The sequence below is a fragment of the Schistocerca nitens genome, chromosome 1, assembly GCF_023898315.1.
Source record: "Schistocerca nitens isolate TAMUIC-IGC-003100 chromosome 1, iqSchNite1.1, whole genome shotgun sequence".
Lineage (NCBI taxonomy): Eukaryota > Metazoa > Arthropoda > Insecta > Orthoptera > Acrididae > Schistocerca > Schistocerca nitens.
In genome coordinates this window covers 224,641,745-224,659,953 of record NC_064614.1, presented here as the reverse complement: position 1 = coordinate 224,659,953, position 18,209 = coordinate 224,641,745, and positions in this window count along the sequence as shown.

The window sequence follows — 18,209 nt, the reverse complement described above, 5'->3', positions numbered from 1 at the left end:
ATGTTATTTCTTATTTTACTAATTCTTCATTATTCTCAATATAGCGACCTTTAACGTCTAATATCATTGACATACAAAATCTACATTAGCGTCCATTTACCAAGATTTGCACCAGAGAGATTCACATAACTAAATTTTCGAAAAACAACAGTTTTGCAAAGAATAATTGTATTCTTTCTCCGAGCGCCTAACGCTCGCTCGAATGCATTTTACACTGCACCGACTACGACTTTTAACAGTGTCAGAGTACATCTCTTCGTTCAGTACCAAATATGTACACGCACAACATATAATGCCGGAAGTGGTAAGCCCCTCCCATTTACTCCCAATTGGGAACTACCATTTGCCCCCCCCCCCCCCCCCCCCACTATCAACTTGTCTGATAGTCGGCAGAATACAATCAAGACTCTTTAATCAGCCGGACTCCAAAAACCCATTCCACTCTTAGGAGTGAAAAAAAAGAACAGATTTTACGTTTTTCTTTAGCTTCACAGGAGGGAGTACCAGTGTAAGTCATATGAGCCTATTCTTTCTTTTAGTCAAAATTTTCCATACTTTTCTTCTCTCCCGCTTTCGAATAAGTACCTGTTTCTTAGATACACGATGTAACCACTTAATCCTCAGCATTCAGAGAAGACTATCTAAAAGAATTATGTTACGTATTAACAGTTTTTTTTTCCTTTTCAGAGAACCATTTCTTGCTACTGCAAGTCTGGATTTTATAGCCCCATCACTGTGGTCAACATTTGCTATTATGTTGACCTAAAAGGGAAACTCGTTTACTACTGTTACTGACTCATTTCTAATCCAGTCTCCCCAGTATCAATGATTTAATTCGCCAATATTCCATTACACCTGTTTTATTTCTGTTGATGTTCGTGTTGTAGATTTTGAAAGAATTACAGTGTCACTGGTACACCTTAAATTTTTCATTTCTTCTTCCCAAACTACATAATTCCTTTTCCAAATGTTTCCCAGATTTTCCTTACTACTTGCTGTGGTACAAATGAAATAACATGGGGGATAGGCAGCACTCCTGTCTCCCTTTTCAACTATTGTTCCCCTTTCATTTCCTTCGACTCATAATCACAAGCTAGTTTCTGTACAAGCCGTAGATAGCCTTTTGCTCCTCGTATTTTATTCTTGATAACTTCGGAATTTCAAACAGTACATTAGTCAGCACTGTTACAAATCTTTTCTAAATCTACAAATTAATTAAATAAAAATAGGTTTGCCTTTTTTCACTCTATCTCTAAGATATGTTATAGGCTCATTGTTGCCTCGCGTGTTGCTTCGTTTCTCTGGAGCTCAAACCCTGCTCTTTCCAGTCTTTCTATTCTTCTGTAAATAATTCGTGTTAGTCTTTTGCAACCATGAGTTACTGTACTAATGATTAGGCAACACACGCAGTTGCCACCACACGTCTTCTCTGGTATTGGGATTATTGCATTCAAATGAAGTTTGATGGCGTTAAATGAAGTTCGATGGGGTTCCGCCTGTTTCAAGTACCATGCATAGTAGGTGGAATAGTTTTGCCATGGTTGGGTTTCCCAAATATCTTAATAATTCGAGGAAATATCATCCACTCCAGTCGCCTTGTTTCGATTAAGGTCTGTCAGTGCTCTGTCAGATTCCACTCGTAATTAGCAACTCCATTCCATTTCATCGCTTTCTCTTCCGTTTCTATTGTCCTCAAGTTTCTTTCCTTTGTATAGCTAATACATACACTGAAGAGCCAAATAAACTGGTACACCTGCCTAATATCGTGTAGGGCCCCCGCGAGCACGCAGAAGTGCCGCAACACAACGTGGTATGGACTCGACTAATGTCTGAAGTAGTTTTGACGGGAATTGACAACATGAATCCTGCAGGGCTCTCTATCAATCCGTAAGAGTGGGAAGGGGTGGAGACCGCCTCTGAACATCCCACATATGCTCAATTATGTTCATTTCTGGAGAGTTTGGTGGGCAGCGGAAATGTTTAAACTCAGGAGAGTGTTCGGTGGAGCCACACTGTAGCCATTCTGGACGTGTGGGTTGTCGCATTGTCCTGTTGGAATTGCCCAAGTCCGTCGGAATGCACTATGGACAGGAATGGATGCAGGTGATCAGTTAGGTTGCATACGTACGTGTCACCTGTCAGTGTGGTATCTAGACGTATCAGGGGTCCCATATCACTCCAACTACACACGTTACACACCATTACAGAGCCTCCACCATCGTGGACAGTCCCCTGCTGACATGCATTGTCTATGGGTTTATGACGTTGTCTCCATACCCGTACATGTCCATCCGCTCGATACAGTTTGAAACGAGACTCGTTCGACCACGCAACATGTGACGTCATCAGCAATCCCATGTCGATGCTGACAGGCCTAGGCGACGCGTAAAGCTTTGTGTCCTGCAGCCATCAAGGGTATACGAGTGGGCCTACGGCTCCGAAAGCCCAAATTTATGATGTCCCGTTGAGCGGTTCGCACACAGAGATTTGCGGAAGGATTGCACTTCTGTCACGTGGAACGATTCTCTTCAGTTGTCGTCGGTCCCGCTCCTGCAGCACCTTTTTCCAGCCGCAGCAATGCCGGGGATTTGATGTTTTACCAGATTCCTGATATTCGCGGTACACCCGTGAAATGCTCGTATGGGAAAATCCCCACTTCATCGCTACCTCGGAGATGCCGTGTCCCATCGCTCGTGCGCCGACTATAACACCACGTTCAAACTCACTTAAATCTTGATAATCTGCCATTTTAGCAGCAGGAACCGATCTGACAACTGCGCCAGACATATAGGTGTTGCCGACCGCAGCGCCGTATTCGGCCTGTTTACATATCTCTGTATTTGAACGCCTATACCAGTTTCTTTGGCGCTTCAGTGTAGGATCCTCATACCATCTGTTGGCTTCTATCTGTTCCCGAGGCTTAAGGACAGCATGCTAATGACGTCCAGGCTGAATACTGATTCGCAGAACTGCGTCAGCAACTTACAAAATGAGAGGGCTTTATAGAGTGCCTTCGTCGTTTTTTGCAGGTTGCCTTTGTTTTTCATAATCATAACTGACGAACGGGAACTTGACACGACCACCTTTCCACCCCTTAGCGGCCCGCAGCTCGTGGTCGTGCGGTAGCGTTCTCGCTTCCCACGCACGGGTTCCCGGGTTCGATTCCCGGCGGGGTCAGGGATTTTCTCTGCCTCGTGATGGCTGGGTGTTGTGTGATGTCCTTAGGTTAGTTAGGTTTAAGTAGTTCTAAGTTCTAGGGGACTGATGACCATAGATGTTAAGTCCCATAGTGCTCAGAGCCACCCCTTAGCGCAAGGACGTATCCAGGATTTTGTCAATAGGGGGGAGGGCGTGTCCGATTTGTTAAAGAGGACCTTAAGCAGAATCATGTTTTTCATTTATTCTGAAAATTTCCATAAAGAACTGTAGACGTTTTATTCGAAAATGATCTCGGAGTTTTCACCTACTTGGGAGTGCTGTATTTTGGCAAACGACTAAGAAGCAGTCATGCTCCATTCTTCCTTCACCCTCCAAGAGCATTGTATACTCCTCCTTGTTCAGTGTGGCTTTTAGCTGAGGAAGTGATAAGGAATGCACAATTGCTAATTTTTTGGGACACCGTGATTATTACCGACAAGGATTTTGAATAAAGAGAGAAAGCAAGTCTTCTGGTCCACACTGTATACCAATTAGGTTCCTTTCGGTGTATGCTGATGCATTAGCTCCATACTTAACAATCATATACAACCGTTCGCTGGACGAAAGACCCGTACCCAGAGACTGAAAGTTGCACACGTCACACCAATATATAAGAAAGGTAGTAGGATTAATCCACTAAATTACAGGCCCATATCGTTAACGTCGATATGCAGCGGGATTTTAGAACATATATTGCGTTCGAACATTATGAATTACCTCGAAGAAGACAGTCTATTGGCGCACAGTCAACATGGGTTTAGAAAACATCGTTCATGTGAAACACAACTAGCTCTTTATTCACATGAAGTGTTGAGTGCTATTGACAAGGGATTTAGAATCGATTCCGTATTTCAGGATTTCCGGAAGGCTTTTGACACTGTACCACACAAACGGCTCGTAGTGAACTTGGGTAATTATGGAATATCGTCTCAGTTATGTGACTGGATTTGTGATTTCTTGTCAGAGAGATCACAGTTCGTAGTAATCGACGGAAAGTCATCGAGTAAAACAGAAGTGATTTCTAGCGTTCCCCGAGGTAGTGTTATAGGCCCTTTGCTGTTCCTTATCTATATAAACGATTTCGGAGACAATCTGAGAAGCCGTCTTCGGTTGTTTGCGGATGACGCTGTCGTTTATCCACTGATAAAGTCATCAGAAGATCAAACGAAACTGCAAAACGATTTAGAAAGAATATCTGAATGGTGCGAAAAGTGGCAGCTGAGCCTAATTAACGAAAAGTGTGAGGTCATCCACAGGAGTGCTAAAAGGAACTCGTTAAACTTCGGTTACACGATAAATCAGTCTAATCTAAAAGCCGTAAATTCAACTAAATATCTAGGTATTACAATTACCAACAACTTAAATTGGAAAGAACACATAGAAAATGTTGGGGGGTGGGGGTGTCCAAAGACTGCGATTTATTGGCAGGGCACTTAGAAAATGTAACAGACCTACTAAGGAGACTACCTATACTAAGGTTGTCCGTTCTCTTTTAGAATACTGCTGCGCGGTGTGGGATCCTTACCAGATAGGACTGACGGAGTACATCGAGAAAGTTCAAAGAAAGGCAGCACGTTTTGTACTATCGTGAAATATGGGAGAGAGTGTCACAGAAATGATACAGGTTTTGGGCTGGAAATCATTGAAAGAAAGGCGTTTTTCGTTGCGATGGAATCTTTTCACGAAATTCCAATCACCAACTTTCTCCTCCGAATGCGAAAATATTTTGTTGACACCGATCTACATAGGGTGGAACGATCACCACGCTAAATTAAGGGAAATCAGAGCTCGTACGGAAAGATACAGGTGTTCATTCTTCCCGCGTGCTATACGAGATTGGAACAATTGAGAATTGCGAAGGTGGTTCGATGAACCCTCTGCCAGGCACTTGCATGTGATTTGCAGAGTATCCATGTTGATGTAGATGTAGATATAGATCTCTGTTCGACAGAGAAACTAGAGTAATTTGTGGTGCTGCAAATGCAAAGGATCTCGAAATATTCAACCTCACACTTTCCCAAATTTCCTCATTTTGAATATGGTTCTCTCACTTCTTGCAATGTAAGAAAGATCATTTCCTGCATTAAAGAATGTCCCGGGAGACAAATACATGACCCTAAATAGGAGAATTGTAATTATTATGTTTATCGTACGGCTTTTAGCGCCTGGAGCCTCCAAACAGATGCCTGGCTCGCCTTAGACGCATTTTTTTTTTAATTTAAGCAGAGGGGCTGCATATTTAATTGGAATCTGTGAGGAAAGTAAGGTATTCGGAAGGAACTGGCTTTGGGCTTTATCAAGGAGCCAACCCCGGCGTTTGACTAAATTGAAAATGGTAAACAAAAGAAAACTATTTTTAGGATTGCCTTCGGATGGATTCAAACCACCTCGCGTCCCGAATCCAGGGATTGCTAGCTCAGCGACTCAACACGCAGATTTACCCCAAGTCGGTGGAGAATTTAAAAAAAATGGTTGTACTACATTGTTTTAAAATGAAATAAAATACATCACAAGAAAACACTGAATTCTCACATTGCATGTTTTTCTTTTAGTTGTGCATGTTTAGTCATTCGGTAGTGCATGAATGCACGCACATTTTAATATGTAATTGTACGTGGGATTGCTGGCTCCACTTATCGTAATATTACAACAGTTTAATAGATTTTGGATGACAAGGGGAGGGAAGGTGCAGGGCGTAGTTGGCTATCTTTTAGAAACGAACGAACTGTAGAATGTGCTGTCATCACATACCCCTCCCGCTCTCCACAAAGCGCTCCACACCGTTCCGTACCCAAACTGGTTTTCATAATTGAGAACCGCCCGGGTGACCAGACTGGGCGATAATTCAACATTTGGGCTACTAATGATAAGATATTGAACAAATGTTCTAAAGAAATGCACCCATCGTCACTAGGGCGATATTTTTGTTGATCAACGCGTTTTTTTGGAGACCAGATAAATCCAAGTGTATTTTTATGCACTGATTTTAAGTTAGTGTTACCTGTGATAATATTTACAGGTCTACTGCCGTGTGAAATACTGCAACACCAAACTTGCACCAGCTTCCGAAAAACGACTCTAATGATAACATTCAATTGCAAGACATTAGGCTATTACAGTAGTGCGTAAATAACGCTAGCGGATAATGGCTCTGAGCACTATGGGGCTTAACTGCTGAGGTCATCAGTCCCCTAGAAGTTAGAACTACTTAAACCTAACTAACCTAAGGACATTACACACATCCATGCCCGAGGCAGGATTCGAACCTACGACCGTAGCGGTCGCGCGGTTCCAGACTGTAGCGCCTAGAACCGCTCGGCCACTTCGGCCGACCGTTAGCGGATAAATCAGAATTGGTTTCCCTCTTCTTTATTGTTACAAATAGAAACCATCACAACAGCACATAGTACAAAAAAAAATACACGGTAGCACTTACATTAAATTCAAGTGAGGTAAGAACTGAACAGATTAACGAAACAACAGCTAATCCCAAGCAAGGCCTACAATTGGTCTTGGTTAAAACAAGAGTGGGCGGCAGTCGTAGTGCTGTGGATATATAGATAATTTAAATCTATGTGGATATATAGATAATTTAAATCTATCATTGGTCTTGCTGACTATCGATAGTACGTATCCCTTTTTCGTCGTACGACGGAAAATCAAAATATCTTTTAGTTTCACTACACAGCAACAACGTCGTGTATAATTTCATTTATGTGGTGGGGGGTGGGGGGGGGGGAGCGTGTGGACCCCCTGGACCCCCATTTAGCGACGTCCTTGACTAGCGGCAAAACTCTGGCAGTGAAAGTTTGTGTCACCACCATGATTCGAACCGGCTTCTTCTGATTCGAGCGCCAACGCACAGGCTAGCGAGCTAGGCTCTGGAAGTGTTTTGGACAGTATTTTAGACGGCTTTAAAACAAAGAGTGAAATCAAATTTTTGCGATGTATTAGATCTTTGTTCCACGCATACACACAAACATGAAAGTGGCAGTGTTCACCAACTTCTCATATATTTGTGAAATGGCTCGTTTCCATGCGCCATTTAGATCGGTCTAGTCTTGACAATTGCACTTACATAGCCGCTTACAGGATGTTACAGATTCTATCTTACCGTATGTATACGGAAAGGTGATAAAAATAAGAACCTAAGTACTGAAATGAAATTTGGGAATAACAGTTTCTTTGATTAATTTTTTGTATTGGTGGCAACAGGTCATTCATTCGTGTTCGGTGTACATGTTTGTTCAACTTTTAAACTTCCTGAAAAAATATTTTGTGCCATCTGACGTTTCAGGTAAGGTTTCTTACCTGGCATTTTAGTCTTCTTCACGATGATCCGTGTTCTTGAAATTCCGAGTTGCCTTGCTACTTCCCCATCAGTTCGCCGCGTTTTATTTCTGCTCACTACGTACGGATGTTTACAAACATCTGTCTTCTCGGGCAGGCAGCCTTGATCTCTTTGGGGCAGCCATCTGGGAAGCGTCTTCTGTCTGTTGAGAAGGTTCAAGTTGCCTTTCGTCACAGAAGACAATGCTGCCATCCTTTGCGTGATGCTGCTGCTAATAGCCGTGCAGCTCTTTGTTAACCTTGACAACAAACAGTAAATCGAAACAGCTGCTATACAATGAATCAGGGCAACTTTTTACCAGTCAGAATATCTTTGTACCACTTACCCCTTTTGTTTCGAATGGCTGCAGCTCCACCTACTTGCATTGTTTTCTGCTAAAAGTAACAATTTTATTACCTCTTTGATTTCTAGTAAGTATTTCAGTTGTCATTCCAACTTACTACAATCTCTTAGGCTTGTCATTGTACTTTAATTGCGTTGGCTGTGAAGAGAGCTTCTAAAGACGGTGATTTAAGTTGAACAATAGCAGGTCGATACAGATAACTTGTTATTTCGAAGTGAATCTGCAATACTCTTTGTTTTTACTTATTATTAACACATGACTTTCTTTTCGTACGATCTAAATTTACCTCGAGTATTAGATATATGAAAAATTCTTTGTTTTTTAAGACTGGTCTGAAGTTATCCTGAATGATAGTGTAACTTTGTACGAGCATTAAAATTGAAAGTTTACTCTAATAGGGCATAGTTAAAATACATCTTCACTTTTCCAAGAACTCAGTAACTATATATATAAAATGTTACAATGTCTATTGCGATATGAATTTATTTTGTGTCCATTATTTTCAAAAAATGGTAAAAAGTGGTACAAAATTACCCCAGATGACTGTATTGCTTGTTCACATCGTAGTATCAGTAGCTTTAGCTAAGCACGTAACACACAATATTAATTTTTAAGATCGTATGTGTTTTCTCTCGGAACCGATGGAATTCACAGACTCAATACACACTATTGGCCATTAAAATTGCTACACCAAGAAGAAATGCAGATGATAAACGGGTATTCATTGGACAAATATATTATACTAGAACTGACATGTGATTACATTTTCACACAGTTTTGGTGCATAGATCCTGAGAAATCAGCACCCACAACAACCACCTCTGGCTGTAATAACGGCCTTGATACGTATGTAGGACGTCATCTTCGTGGTGTAGCAATTTTAACGGCCGGTAGTGTAGAAGATTGTTTTCTCTGTGTATGCGTGTATGTAATTTCATTATGTTTCATAACATACATAAAAAGTTTCTGTAGGTAGTTTATAGGATGTTCTCCTGCCTGTATGGATGATGGTTTTAGGTCTTATATCCTAGGTTCTATACTTGTTTTACAAACTTTATTTTGCATGTTATCTTTTGTTATACATCGGTTGCTTAACTATTCAATTAGTACGTTTTTTGTTTCAATTGATCCCTTTTTTGTCTCTTCTTTTTTTAAGTTTTTACCTTTTTATCTTGAATAGAGAATTAGGACAGATGACAGATTTTAGTTCAGAATGATGAAGAGGGGAGAACTAACAGTGTGAAAAGAAAGGGAGTAGGCTGTTAGTTAACTTGGGTACCTAGTAGGCGTCAGCTACCTAGCAGTGCAAAGAGTGCTATTGCCCGCTGAGGTTACTCTGTTTCTGATGATATTGTGCCTCCTTCAAAACGACTGGCTACAAATTTAATTTTCTGCTGTTCTGTGATGTTGTCAGGTATGATGCCCTCAAACTGACGAATGAAAGCATTGGCATTACTGACTGCTTCATTAATACGAACAACACCCTTACGTTTTTCCTGTTCACCCCACGGTTCGAGTTTCTGTTTTAATACTAACTTCCATGTTATCTATATTTTTACTCGCCTCACTTAGTTGTGGTAAGTTTTCTATCTTCTGTTCTATTTCTCTCAAACGACCCTGAATCGTGTTTGTATTACGATTACAAACAGATTCTATTCGTGGTGCTTTATGGCTAAGGACTGCATTTTCGTCCTTCAAGTCTACGACTTGTTTGTTTTGCCTTTCATGGATGTCTTTGCAAGTTACGTTCATGTTACTCTCATTATTATTTAATTTAATGACTTCATACCTAACTGACAATAGAAAAGTATCTTGAACTTGCATGAGATCGTTTATTTTCACTACTTCATCATCAATCTTACGATTAACCTGTTGCTTACACTTATCTAATTTTTGACCTCATTCATTACTCTCATGTTCAGTTCTTTTTCACAAGCCCCTATTCTAGTTCATGAGAATCAACCCTGGTGTCTAAATGTTTAGACTTACGATTAATTTTTGCTATCTTCTCGCTTGTTGCTTCTATTTTATCAGCAAGTAATTTTTGCCCTTTCTTTAATTCATTTTAATTCTTTTGGCCCTTGTTCTATCTTTTCTTCTAACATTTTTTAAAATTCTTTTTGCCCCTATTCTATCTTTTCTTCTAGGCCTATTTCTAATTATTTTGGCCCGGATACTAACTCCATTAATATTTCAACGATACTTTTATTATTATCTTGTGTAGGCAATGTACCACCTGATGCTGTTCCATGGCATAATCTACTTGTTCTACTTGTTGATTCATTAGCAATGGCAGTGTCAGAGTCATCACCTCCGACATCACCATTCAACTTATTTAACTTATCATTAACATTCATGTCATCTACATCAGAATCCACCTCTCCAATTTCAGTATTGCTACTATCTGAAGTTATGTTTCCTTGGAAAACTTCAGTTTCTACATCAGGTGATTGTGGTACGTAGCTATCATCAATTTTATTTTGTTCACTTTCCTCATCTACCATTAAATCCGATTTTTCCTGTACATTTTCCATTACTGACTTTAGGGTAACATGTTCCTTACTTATATTACTAATTTCATCTGGCATGCCCTGTAATTGGTTTGCCTCTTCAATGTCATTACCGCAAGTAAGCACTGCCCCTCTACTTCTAAGATTGTACCGCGTTTCGCTTTCCCCCAACATTTTGTTATTAAAGAAATTATTACGAAACAATGTAACAAAATTCTTAAAAATCCATATGGTAGTCAATATCAGCTTCCTATCGCTAGCCTTAAAGTGATTAGCATACACGCTACCTTCTTCTCCGACGCGATGCTGCTACTCGCTGCATTTTTTTGCATTGTTTTTGTCGTGTTGGGTGTCTTCAGCTGCCTTAGTCAGCCACAGACGCCTTTCTCTGCCTTTCGCCGCTTGCTGTCTTTGGCCTGCAGCTGGTGGAGGCGACAGGTGTTACTTCCAAGTCATCCGCCTCGCCTGCTGTACGCTGCTATGCTAACTGTTCCCTGAAGCGTTGTTTCTCGTAGGGGTGAAATAAAACGTAATCCCTTTGGACCCCGCTAACTTTACGCTACGATTTTGCATTTTCGCGTTTTCACTTTCAAAACTACGCGACATGGATTAATTAGCGGTATTTATAAATTTTGTTGCCCTACAATTCAAAGAAACTTACTAAAGTACAAACAGGATATAATTTCACGATTCACACAGGTTCGCTTTTAATTTTTTTCACTGTTCATAGACTATTGATTAGGGCGTTTTATGATAATCATTACAGTCCACTGTTCTCACTATGATTTTCATGTCTCACCCAGTTCACCGTTCTCGTGAATGGATAGTAACCTTTTCTTTAAATACACGTTACCCAGCAAGGAGATGCCATGTATAAATTATGTGTCCCTTTGGAAACCAGATCTGGAAGCTGGAGAAATGTGGCGAGATTGAATAAGAGTCTCTGACCGTTCTTACCACCAACCTGTTGTCTTCTAAAGTTGTGTCCCCAGCGCAGAAGACAGCTCGTCGGTCGTGGGATTTTCTTCGGCAGAGGCTGCTACGCTATCAATTCGAACCTGTGATTGTGCTTCTTGCGGGATGCCACTTAGCCAGGTTAGTCTCTGTATCTATAGAGGGCAAGATCTGTAGTTCTGACTATGATGGTGGGCGACGCTTCTCATTAATGGTAATTATTCAAGTATTCACACATTTACACTGTCTTTTACAACATCCAACATAGCTTTCTTAATTATATGGTAACTTCTGCATCCAACTTCCGAAATATGACACACATATCCGGCTCCCCGGTACGCCCTAGATAGAGTGAGTACAGTAGAGTCTAAATAGTTCGAGTTGAACGGGACCGGAACTATCAAAAACTCGGACTATCGAAATTTAATTTAAATGGGAAAAAGAAATATGATATCGTAAGTAATACGGGTCAAAATATGAACTTTATTAAAATAAAAGTATTTACACATGCATTTGCATTGGTAGAATAACAATAATTATTTATTTAGACAAGTAATAGTGAAGTGTCTTTTGTTTGGCGAAGCTGCAACGTTTCCTCGCGGCAGTGTCACGCCACCGTCTCAGGAGCAGTAGGTCAGTTGGTGTCGCCTCAGGCTGTTGTTCCACGTGGCATATGGCGGCCTCGAGAGCAGCGTAGCCGTCGGTGTGACTCATCATCGGTACAGCCTCTGCCTCGTCACTCTCACACTGCGATGGAATGTTAACCATGTCAATTATAGAAGAGCCTGTCACTTCCAACTGTTCGTCCGAATTTAACCATTTGCCTACTTCCACCTCTTCTGCCTCTTCACACCCGGGCAATCTTCTGATTAAATTACACAAGGGTTGATCGTCCTCATCTACTAAATCTTCAGTTTCTGTGTCTGGCATACTTTCCTGTAGAATTTTCCTCCATGACTTAGAAATTATTTCGCTCCAAGATTCGCTAATCCAGTGCACGACGTCCTTCAAAGTCACTTTCTTCAAAGCTCCTACAATGCTTTCGTTGTCTTCGGAATGCGGGATTGACTGTAGCAATCGCCGTCGACACTTTTTTTTTAGACATTCCAGAACTCCCTGATCCATGGGCTGAATGAGACAAGTAACGTTTGGTGGGAAAAACAAGGCGCGGATACTGCCACACTGCAATTCTCCTGGCCGGCCGAAGTGGCCGAGCGGTTAAAGGCGCTGCAGTCTGGAACCGCAAGACCGCTACGGTCGCAGGTTCGAATCCTGCCTCGGGCATGGATGTTTGTGATGTCCTTAGGTTAGTTAGGTTTAACTAGTTCTAAGTTCTAGGGGACTAATGACCTCAGCAGTTGAGTCCCATAGTGCTCAGAGCCATTTTTTGCAATTCTCCTGCACTTGGATGTGAGGACGCATTATCCATGGCAGTCCCCTTTTTAAAAAAAATTCTTGCAGTCAGGTACAAATGAGTTAAAAAACAGTTCTTGAAGATTTCCTGATTCATCCTGGCAGTATTCTGATGCGCATAGATAACCGGAAGAGCTGAGATGGATACATTCTTGAATGCTCTTGGCTTGGCAGACTTCCCAATCACAACCAGTTTTCGTTTGTCTTTTCCAGTTGCCTTTGAAGCTGCAATAACTGTGAGCTGCTCATTGCTTTTTTTGTGCCCGGGTGCACTTTTTTCTTCACAAGAAGCAAGTGTTCTCGCTGGTAACATTTTAAAATTTAGCCCAGTTTCGTCACAGACATATATTTGTTCATTAGACAAATTTTCCTCAGTTATGATTTTTTTAAAGCTCGACGATAAATTTTGAAACGGCCTGAGCGTCACCAAACAGTTTTCTCCACATACGTCTAGTTGACGCACTCCAATCTCTTCTTCCACTTGTCAAGCCAGCCCACACTAGCGGCGAAATTGTCACCTCCTTCCTGCAGCTGGTTTCTGAAAAACAAATCTTTTTCTTGCAAGATTGGGCCAGAAATCGGAGCACCCTTCTGTGTGTGTGTGTGTGTGTGTGTGTGTGTGTGTGTGTGTGTGTGAAATCTTATGGGACCTAACTGCTAAGCTCATCAGTCCCTAAGCTTACACACTACTTAACCTAAATTATGCTAAGGACAAACACACAAACCCATGCCCGAGGTAGGACTCGAACCTCAGCCGGGACCAGCCGCACAGTCCATGACTGCAGCGCCTCACACCGCTCGGCTAATCCCGCGCGGCACACCCTTCTGTCTCTATTGGGTAAACCACATGAACAATGCCTCACTTCTTTTTTCGAAGTCTGACTTCTTCATACTTCTTCGACTGAGAGATTCGTGTGAGCATTTCTGTGAAGAAAACTGTTCCAATTTAAGTCGGTTTCTTCGCCGGTCACCAACAGTAACTTCACCGACACCATATTCGAGAGCAAGTTTTTTTATTGTTTCTCCTTTGTCAAGTCGTCTTAGTGCTACTAATTTTTGACGCAAAGTCATATTTTTCCTCTTTTTTGTTACAGCACTCATCTTTGTAAGGTGTACAACTGAACACACAGTCAACAAAAAAATCTGCTTTGTCACTGAGCTATATAATCTCCCTATCTAACTTTTGCAATGACGTTTTCATTATTTATCATGTCAGTAAAAAAAAGAAAGTAGATCGTTGCTACTCTTCTTTTTTTTTAAAGAGGCTCGTATTATTGGAAACTCGAACTATCGAGACTCGAACTATCAATATACTACTATATTACATATTCACAACTAAGTTACACCGGACATATAGTACAACATGTTCGGCTCTGAAGAACACCCGAAACAGAGTGACAATTACATATTCACATCCAAGTAACGCACGATACTGAGATACGTGTCCGGCCCTCCAGAACGCCCGAAACAGAGATATGTGTCCATCCCCCAGAACGCCCGAAACAGAGATACATGTCCAGCTCTCCAGAACGCTCGAAACCGAGATACGTGTCTGGCCCTGCAGAGATACGTGTCTGGCCCTGCAGAGATACGTGTCTGGCCTCCAGAACGCCCGAAACAGATATTTCTGGCCCTCCAGAATGCCTGAAAAAGAGGTATGTGTCCGGCCCTCCAGAACGCCCGTAACAAAGGTACGTGTCCGTCCCCCAGAAAGCCCGAAACAGAGATACATGTCCGGCTCTCCAGAACGCTCGAAACCGAGATACGTGTCTGGCCCTGCAGAGATACGTGTCTGGCCCTCCAGAACGCCCGAAACAGATATTTCTGGCCCTCCAGAATGCCCGAAACAGAGGTATGTGTCCGGCCCTCCAGAACGCCCGAGACAAAGGTACGTGCCCGTCCCCCAGAAAGCCCGAAACAGAGATACGTGTCCGGCCCTCCAGACTGGCCAAAATAGAGATACGTGTCCGGCACTCCAGAACGCCCGAATCAGAGATATGTGTCCGTCCTCCAGAACGCCCGAAACAGAGATACATGTCCGGCTCTCCAGAACGCTCGAAACTGAGATACGTGTCTGGCCCTGCAGAGATACGTGTCTGGCCCTCCAGAACGCCCGAAACAGATATTTCTGGCCCTCCAGAATGCCCGAAACAGAGGTATGTGTCCGGCCCTCCAGAACGCCCGAAACAAAGGTACGTGTCCATCCCCCAGAAAGCCCGAAACAGAGATACGTGTCCGGCCCTCCAGACTGGCCAAAATAGAGATACGTGTCCGGCCCTCCAGAACGCCCGAAACAGAGATATGTGTCCGTCCCCCAGAACGCCCGAAACAGAGATACATGTCCGGCTCTCCAGAACGCTCGAAACTGAGATACGTGTCTGGCCCTGCAGAGATACGTGTCTGGCCCTCCAGAACGCCCAAAACAGATATTTCTGGCCCTCCAGAACGCCCGAAACAGAGGTATGTGTCCGGCCCCCAGAAAGCCCGAAACAGAGATACGTGTCCGGCCCTCCAGACTGGCCAAAATAGAGATACGTGTCCGGCCCTCCAGAACGCCCGACGTAGAGATACGTGTCCGGCCCTACAGAATGCCCGAAACAGATATACGTGTCCAGTCCTGCAGAATGCCCGAAACAGAGATACGTGTCCGGCCCTCCGGCATACCCGAAACAGAGATACGTGTCCGGCCCTCCAGAACGCCCGACGTAGAGATACGTGTCCGGCCCTCCAAAACGCCCACAACAGATATACGTGTTCGGCCCTCCAGAATGCCCGAAACAGAGATGCATGTCCGGCCCTCCAGAACACCTGAAACAGATATACGTGTCCGGCCCACCAGAACACCAGAAACAAAGGAACGTGTCCGGCCCTCCAGAACGCCCGAAACAGAGATACGTGTCGGGCCCTTCAGAATGCCCGAAACAGAGATACGTGTCCGGCCTTCCAGAATGCCCGAAACAGAGATACTGTACAGCCCTACAGGACGCCTCCCCTCCAGAACGGTCGAAACAGAGATACGTGTCTGGCCCTACACAGATACGTGCCTGACACTGCAGAACGCTCGAAACACAAACGTGTCTGCCCCTCCAGAATGCATTAAACAGAGGTACGTGTCCGGCATTCCTGAACGCCGGAAGTAGAGATAGTGTCCTGCCCTACAGAACGCCTGAAACAGAGATACATGTCCGGTCCTCCAAAACGCCCAAAACAGATACACATGTCTGACCCTCCAAAACGCCCGAAACAGAGATACGTGTCCAATCACTCCGAAACGCCCAAACCAGATATGTGTCCGGCCCTCCAAAACACCCAAAACTGAGATACGTGTCTGGCCCTCCAGAACGCCCGAAACACAGATACGTGTCCGGCCCTCCAGAATGCCCGAAACAGAGATACGTTCTGGCCCTACAGAATGCCCGAAACAGATATACGTGCCCAGCCCTACAGAACGCCTGAAACATATATGTGTGCGGCCCTCCAGAAGACCCGAAACAGAGATATGTGTCCAGCCCTCCAGAACGCCCGAAACACAGATACGTTTCCGGCCCTACAGAATGCCCTAAACAGATATACGTGCCCGGCCCTACAGATCGCCTGAAACATATATGTGTGCGGCCCTCCAGAAGACCCGAAACAGAGATATGTGTACGGCCCTCCAGAACGCCCGAAACAGAGATACGTGTCCGGCCCTCCAGAATGCCCGAAACAGAGATACGTGCCCGGCCCTACAGAATGTCCGAAACAGATATACGTGTCCGGCCTACCAGAACGCCCGAAACAGAATACTGTACAGCCCTACAGAATACCTGCCCTGCAGAACGCCCGAAACACATACGTGTCTGGCCCTCCAGAATGCCTAAAACACAGGTACGTGTCTGGCCCTCCAGAACGCCCGACGTAGAGATACGTGTCCGGCCCTACAGAACGCCCGAAACAGATATACGTGTCCAGCCCTGCAGAATGTCCGAAACAGAGATACGTGTCCGGCCCTCCTGAATGCCCGAAACAGTGATACGTGACCTGCCCTCCAAAACGCCCGAAACAGATATACGTGTCCGGCACTCCAGAACTCACGTAACAGAAATACGTGTCCGACCCTCCAAAATGCCCGAAACAGAGATACGTGTCCGGCCCTCCAAAACGCCCAAAACAGATATACGTGTCCGGCCCTCCAGAATGCCCGAAACAGAGACAAATGTCCGGCCCTCCAGAACGCCTGAAACAGATATACGTGTCCGGCCCGCCAGAACACACGAAACAGAGAAACGTGTCCGGCCCTCCAGAATGCCTGAAACAGAGATACGTGTCCTGCCCTACAGAACGCCGGAAACAGAGATACATGTCCGGCCCTCCAAATCGCCCAAAACAGAAATACGTGTCTGATCCTCCAAAACACCGGAAACAGAGATGCGTGTCCATCCCTCCAAAACGCCCAAAACAGAGATATGTGTCCGGCCCTCCAAAACACCCAAAACAGAGATATGTGTCTGGCCCTCCAGAACGCCCAAAACAGAGATACGTGTCCGGCCCTCCAGAATGCCCGAAACAGAGATACGTTCTGGCCCTACAGAATGCCCGAAACAGATATACGTGCCCGGCCCTACAGAACGCCTGAAACATATATGTGTCCGGCCCTCCAGAAGACCCGAAAGAGAGATACGTGTCCAGCCCTACAGAACGCCCGAAACAGAGGTATGTGTCCGGCCCTACAGAATGCCCTAAACAGATATACGTGTCCTGCCCTCCAGAACGCCCGAAACGGAGATACATGTCCGGCCCTGAAAAACGCCTGAAACAGATATCCGTGTCCGGCCCTCCAAAAGCCCGAAACAGGTATCCGTGTCCGGCCCTCCAGAACGCCCGAAACAGAGATACGTGTCCTGCCATCTAGAATGCCCGAAACAGAGATAAGTGTCGGGCCCTCCAAAACGCCCAAAACATATACGTGTCCGGCCCTCCAGAACACCCGAAACAGAGATACGCGTCCGGCCCTCCAGAACTTCCGAAACAGAGGTACATGTCCGGCCGTACAGAATGCCCGAAACAGATATACATGTCCGACCCTTCACAATTCCAGACACGGAGATACGTGTCCAGCCTTCCAGAACGCCCGAAACAAAGATACTGTACAGTCCTACAGAACGCCTGCCCTCCAGAACGCACAAAACTGAGATACATGTCTTGCCCTACACAGATACAAGCCTGGCCCTGCAGAACAACCGAAACAGATACGTGTCTGGCCCTCCAGAATGCCCAAAACAGAGGTACGTGTCTGGCCCTCCAGAACACCTGAAGTAGAGATACGTGTACGGCCCTACAGAATGCCCAAAACAGATATCCGTGTCCGGCCCTCCAGAACGCCTGAAACAGAGGTACATGTCCGGCCCTCCAGAACGCCCGAAACAGAGATACGTGTCCAGCCCTCCAAAACGCCCGAAAC